This window comes from Astatotilapia calliptera, chromosome 15 (genome assembly GCF_900246225.1).
Source record: "Astatotilapia calliptera chromosome 15, fAstCal1.2, whole genome shotgun sequence".
Taxonomy (NCBI): Eukaryota; Metazoa; Chordata; class Actinopteri; order Cichliformes; family Cichlidae; genus Astatotilapia; species Astatotilapia calliptera.
Window position 1 is genome coordinate 21,300,934 of NC_039316.1, and position 6,000 is coordinate 21,306,933.

The window sequence follows — 6,000 nt, forward strand, 5'->3', positions numbered from 1 at the left end:
CTGATCACAGATATGTCCTGCTTTTTGCTGAGTGTCCTGTGTCTGTGGGAGAAAAGGAATATTTGGCCGACTCACAGAAGAGGAAATGGCGTGCGTCAGCTTGACAGGTTGTTCTCACATACATGCGTCTGACGCTGGACAGGGAAATGTCCCGTGTTGGTCTCATTCTCGCAGCTCCTGTAAATGATGCTCGCTCCTCAGAGACAGCAGAGTTTAAAATAGTATCACCACAGGCAGAGGCTGCTTTAAGATTCGTTTGAAGAGTGACTGGTGGCTGTAAGTTATAATGAAGCAAAGAAAAAGACCACCACGGAGACCACCGAGAAGGAAGGTTAATTCCCAGGATGCTGCTTTGCAGTAGTTGTGATGCTCGCGGGCTCGTGTTGACAACATTCAAAACTTTTAAAAGAGACTGATTTAGCTTTTATATTTACCCCTGTGACACGGATGGATTCACAACAGACATTTGAAGTGTTGCAGCTGATGCATCCGGATCCATTTTTCCTCTCTGTTTGTATGTATAATGGATTTAACACGGCACCAGTTTGTAGGAATCCCAGTTTTGTTTCGTGCGTTGACTTTCGATTGGTGGAGTCGTGGAATTGCAACGCAGACACGTAACAGACACATCCAAACTCATAATGCCATTATGTGAAAGTAGTAACTAGGGGTGCAACAATATTCGTATCGATATTGAACCGTTCGATACAGTGCTTTCGGTTCGGTACGCATATGTATCGAACAATACAACATTTGTTATTTATTTTATCAACTTTCCTTCTGACGATGCTGTCTGTGTTGAGCGCTCAGTGAATCTGCGTTCGACTACTCCGCCTAGGCTGCACTGTCGAGCGCAGATCGACTGAGCGCTCAACACAGACAGCATAGTCAGAAGGAAGAGCGCAGGGCAAGCTAGCAAGACAGAAGTTAAGCTCTCCTTACAACATGAACCTCCCCCACTCTCATTCAGATCTGGCGTTTGGAACTATTTTGGTTTTCATGTGACGTATGACCCTGAAGGTAAGCGAGTCATGGACTAAAGTAAAACAGTATGTTGGATGTGCCATGCAATGCTCAATTACATGGGTGGGAACTAGTGTGTTAGCGCAGTTAGCTCGTTAACGTGTTAGCCGTCTAGCCCCATGCACGGAGCGATCGGCGGTAGCTCGTTAACGGAGATTTGCCGTGTTGTGGCGTTAAGGTCATTTCAACGAGATTAACCTGAAAGCACTAGTGGGAACACAACGAATATGACTGCACATTTACACCGACATTATCCTAGTGCAAAGACAAATACAACAAGCATGCTACTAACTTTAGCCGAGTCATTTAGACAGCTGTTAGCACATGATTCTCCTTATGTGTTTAATATGCTGCTGAGAATATAGCCCAGAAGAAGCGGATAGTATAGCTTTTATTTTGGAAAGAGACATTTCTCTGTAATAAACTCTCTTTTCCAAAGATGAGTGATTCCTCAATCAGATACAGGGCTCGCAATATCGCTAGCCCGACGTCCTGGAGCTAGCGATTTTTTCAGTCGGGCTACCAAAATCTATCTCTGCCCTGCCCGTCGGGCTATTGTAGGAAAAATATATGTCAATGCTTTTGCATTCTTTCAGAAATGTAGCTGGGTAATTATGTCATTGGCATCGGTGAGCCACTGTCAATATGTGACATATTGAAGTCACGTTTGAATTTGCGCTTGTTTTTTGCTTTCACTTTGCAATCCGTGCAACTGTGTATAGAGAGCGACAGCACTGATCTGTGAGTGATGATAATTTGTGCACCAATTCCTCTGACATCGTCTTATTAATCGTTAGCTTACTATGCAAACATGACAAGTGAAATCTCCCGCAGCTTAAACATGTGAGAGGTTGATCGCGCAGAGAATCGCTGAGCTTATGTGAGTCGTGTGTAAAAGCAGCAGGATATATATTTGACTACGATGACCTTCACAGACAGATATATATTTTAGTTCTGCTGAGCCAAATAAGACAGGTCAGGGTGAAGAAGTGACAGCCAAAGAAAAGCTTACCACAAAACGGAGAAGTTATGACAAATCAGACTATAAGGCAAAAAGAAAGTGCAGCTTTATGGTTTCATGGACAAAAGAATTTCTGTGGCTGCAATATGACGAGCTAAATAACCAGGGCTGCACATAAGTGGTCCGCAGGTGCGCATTCGCTGTCAAAATAAAAAACACGCACAAGGGTTAGGGTTAAATTTAAAAACTGTACTTTTGAGTTAAAATATATATTTATAATTTTAATAAATGACAAATTAAAAAGGCATGAACATTTTTTTGTATCGAAAAAATATCGAACCGTGACACCAAAGTATCGAACCGAACCGTGAATTTTGTGTATCGTTGCACCCCTAGTAGTAACGTACACGGTTCGTGGCATTCGTAATCATCGTAGTCGTGATCTGTTCGTAAAATTAACCAGTTACTCAAATCCAACCAGTGGGGAAAAGAAAAGCGAAACCTGTAACTTCTAACACACGGCGAGCAGTTTTATGGTGATGACATTTTCCTCCTATTTACAAAATGAGTGATGTCGTTCGAGGCTTCGTGATTGTAATACAGCCTTCTCCTTTTGGTAAATGTCACCGTCTTTCAAGTTTCATGCCCCCTGGTTCTAACACCTTACTGTCAAGAGTGATGTCTTCAAGCTGAAGCTAAGATAACCTTGGTTATTATCTTTGCAGGCATCACTTCATACCAGAAGGGGTAAACTGTGTAAATGGGTTTAACACCCACAAGCACTGCGATCTTGCAGATGGTGAGACCCTAAGATTGTGTTGTAGTGCAGTGTGAGGGGGAACGTTACATTAAAGAGTAAAATGAAAGAGAATGACTCGTGTTGTGAGCTCCAGTCCATTTTTCTGTGTGCTGGCTGTGATCAGCTGGATTCAACAAGGTGAAACAAATTTTCTGTGAGATTTATGCACGACAGAAGCTGTAGAGCCAGAGTGAGTGTCAGCATCTTTACCATAAATACAAATTCAACTCTTGATGTAATCTAGTAACCGACTTATTATAGTTTGTGTTTTCAGTTTTTAGTTCACAGCCTTGATTTTCTTCTTTCTATTTGAGTTTTTATTGCTTGAAAATGTTTTTGTTTTAATCCCGTTTCTGTTTGTTTCTCTGTTTAAGTCTAATTAGTTTAATTATTATTACTGCATGCAGGCCGATGTCAGAGGCAACAATTTCAGTACAGGTGTTACAATAAAAACAACTTGTTAGAGCAGCTGAGTCTAAATGAAAATGTCCTTCAACGCCTTTTACCAGACTAATAGATACTAAACTAAGAATATTTTTCCTCTTTAATTTAATTTTAGTTTTCCAAGTTTACAAAATCATTTCAGTTTCTTTTGCAAGACTTTTCCCAAAAACATCATGAGGATCTCTCCAACCCCGGGCCCGGTCCCTGAATCGTTTGCTACCGGGTGGCGAGAGTTCAGGCTCTGGTTTGAAATTCGTGGTTTTCAGGGTTTTTAGCATTTTTTTTATCGTTAACTCGGCTTCCTCAGGTCTTTTCCTGTGTGTTATGAATTAATCTTCTTTTTTTTTTGGTTCTGGTTTTATTTATCCGCGACACCTTAAAGGCCGGTCCATGAAAATATTGTCGGACAAAAACCGGTCCGCTGCTCTACAGTGAATTAGGACGTTACATGCAAGATATAAGTTTGCAGCATAAAGACTTTCACTTGTTGAGCAGTGCCGGTCTTTGAACACGAGCTCCTCCGCTCATTCTCAGTGTTGCACTCGAATGTTTCCTGGGTGATGCAACATTTCACTCACAAACACATTTAGTGACAAACTGCAGGAAACAGTTTGTGTGTTGGGTGATATGTTAATGTTCACTCCTCTGTTGCAGCGTGATACCTCAATAACCTGACCTTTACGTCTGCACCGTGCATGCATCACAGGGACGAGGAGGAAAGTAAGCAGGCTGTGGCATGTGAGTACTTTCTTATAACTGAGCAACCATCTGTCACACGACAGTAACATTAACCTGCCTATCAGATGTAATTACTCATTAACTGAAAGTTCCAGAACGCTTTAACTCCTAATCAGCAAGTGTAGTTTCTGAGTCTACTGAAGAAGTGGTGGAGGAGGAAGAAGCAGAAAGACAATCATGCCAAAACATTTCTAATATCAAAAAGTGCCACTCTGAGAACGACCAGCTTCATCATACAGAGTGAAGGAGACTCACACTTTTGTGTTGGGGCTTCTTCACAGCGCTGAAGCTGATTTCTTAACCTTCAACCACAACAAACAGCTTCTTCTTATACGCGTTTCTCTTGTGGTTTAACCAGATCTCTGACAGCAGTTGTTGTTGATATGAGATGCAAGTTGTCCTGTTGTAAAGCCTTAATGGACCAATCAGCATGCATCAGCAGAAGGTTAGTGGACACACTCACCAGACACATTAGGTATATCTTTCCAACTGCTCATTGAAACAAATATTAAATTAGCCAATCACATGGCAGCAACTCAATGCATTGTCACATATAGACATCAAGAAGATCTCCTGAAGTTCAAAGGGTGCAAAGAAAGTTGTGTAGTTGTCAGTGCCAGAGATGCTGGTCTGAGTATTTCAGAAAGTGCTGCTCTGTTGTTTCTGTGCAATGGGCTGTAGAGTTCTTGAATGTACCAGCTGAGCATTGTTTAAATACCACAGCCTACCTGAGCTGAGGAAAGCGAGGAGGATCATCAAGGACTCCAGTCACCCCAGCCATAAACTGTTCAGACTGCTTCCATCAGGAAGGAGGTTCTGCAGCATCCGGTCCCGTACCAGCAGACTGAGAGACAGCTTCTTCCATCAGGCCATCAGACTGCTGAACACGTCATAGACACCTCAGCTTCACTACTGGAACATTATGCACTCCATACTGTATATAAATGCCACTTGTTTTGCACATATTCAACTCTGTATATTTTATATATTTTATTATTATTATTTTTTTTATTTTTTATTTTATTTTATTATTATTATTTTTTTACTATTTAATTTGTAAAAATGTGTATACACACACACACACACACACACACACACACACACACACACACACACACACACACACACACACGTAGGAAAATATTTAGTATACACATCCAGAAATGCATACACTATTATATATTGTACATATATTTATTAGTTTCAGGTTGGCCATTCTTGTATTTTGCTCGTTTGTGTTGTTGTGTTTGCACATCTCTGTTGCTTGTGGGGCTCGCACACAAGAATTTCACTCGCATGTGCTGTGCCAGTGTGCCTGCACATGTGATGTGACAATAAAAGTGATTTGATTTGATTTGAGCTTTGCTGGCGACCGCGTCCATCCCTTTGTGACCACAGTGTGCCCATCTTCTGACGGATGCTTCCAACAGGAGAATGATCCATGTCATAAAGCTCAAATAACTTTGAACAGGACAGTGAGGCCTGCACAGACACCAGGTCACAATCTGTGCTGGAACAGCAACAGTCTAATCATTGATGTGCAGCTGACAAATTAGCAGCAACTGTGTGATGCTTCATGTGCTTCCATATGTCAGGACTGAACAAAACCCCACAAGATAAGCAGAATACTATGGGCTCAAATTGTGGTCATAAATACTTTGTACTTGTAAATCAGGATTTGTATGTGTAATTTGTGTGTGTGTGTAACAAAGATTTGTGTGTGGACTCAGCCAAAAAATCTGTGAGAAACTCTGCACTCAAGTTTCAAGTTACAAGTATGAATGTTGACCCTATTTTTCTTCCTTTGATCTGATTGGCCAATGTCATGTCAATCACAAATTTAACTATCCAATCAGAGAACAGATGGGTTTGGCTGTCGGAGGGGCGCTTTTTTGAAGTCCGCACACAAATTCTTTTTATACATACAAATCCTGATTTACAAGTACAAAATATTTATGACCACAATTTGAGCCCATAGAATACCAGCGAATATAACGCCTGACATGAGTGTTATTGTTACTGTATGTGATGTGGA

At 41.2% G+C, this 6,000-nt stretch overlaps 1 long non-coding RNA gene across 2 annotated transcripts in view; it reads left to right on the plus strand.

Annotated features, from left to right (window-relative positions):
* The window catches only part of LOC113037166 (uncharacterized), a 29,335-nt gene extending 24,859 nt beyond the window's left edge, over positions 1-4,476 (plus strand). The window contains exons 3-4 of one of the 2 annotated variants that reach the window (XR_003274593.1): positions 3,882-3,965; positions 4,324-4,476. This is a non-coding gene — a long non-coding RNA (uncharacterized LOC113037166). Of the gene's footprint in view, positions 1-3,881 lie in introns of both variants that reach the window. The other variant, XR_003274592.1, reaches the window with a different exon arrangement.
* Positions 4,477-6,000: the final 1,524 nt, after the last annotated feature.